Below are 613 nucleotides of genomic sequence, written 5' to 3' on the forward strand. Positions count from 1 at the left end.
ATGTGTATAAGAGACAGATGCTGCCCTGCCCGTCTGCACCCACCCCTCCACACCCTGGAGTCAGGCGCACCCCTCCCCTCGCACCCACGGGGGTACAAACGTCTCCACACGAGCATCTCTCACCCTGCACCCACTGGGGACAGGGGTGTGTGTCCGCAGCAGCCATGTGTCCCCCACCCTTGCTGCCCTAGCCACCACATAGGCAGGCCGACCCCTCTCCATCCCTCCCGCCTGCCCCACGCTCTTACCGTTCCCACGGGAGTCCCAGCCCTCACCCCCCGCCACCCCTTGCTGGCCCTGGGGACCCTGTCACCCAGCACCCTGGATGGCTGCAGGGCTTTGTCACCCTTGCTGCTACCCGCTGTGCCTGTAAGAGTGTCTTGAACGCCACACGCACAGGTGACACTTTTCCTGCAATCCCATTCCTTGTCCGAGGGGATGGATTAAGGTTACCCAAGCAACTATGAAGCTGAAGGTTCCAGCCTTGAAGTGCTTGGCCTGACAGCTCTAATAATATAATAAAGTATAATATAATATAATTAACATAATATAATATAAATAGTACAATGTGCAGGAGGGACTTGACAAGTGCTCTGTTTCACATAACCTGCGA

The sequence above is a fragment of the Athene cunicularia genome (assembly GCF_003259725.1).
Source record: "Athene cunicularia isolate RWA chromosome 23 unlocalized genomic scaffold, athCun1 chr23_part1, whole genome shotgun sequence".
NCBI classification, from domain to species: Eukaryota; Metazoa; Chordata; class Aves; order Strigiformes; family Strigidae; genus Athene; species Athene cunicularia.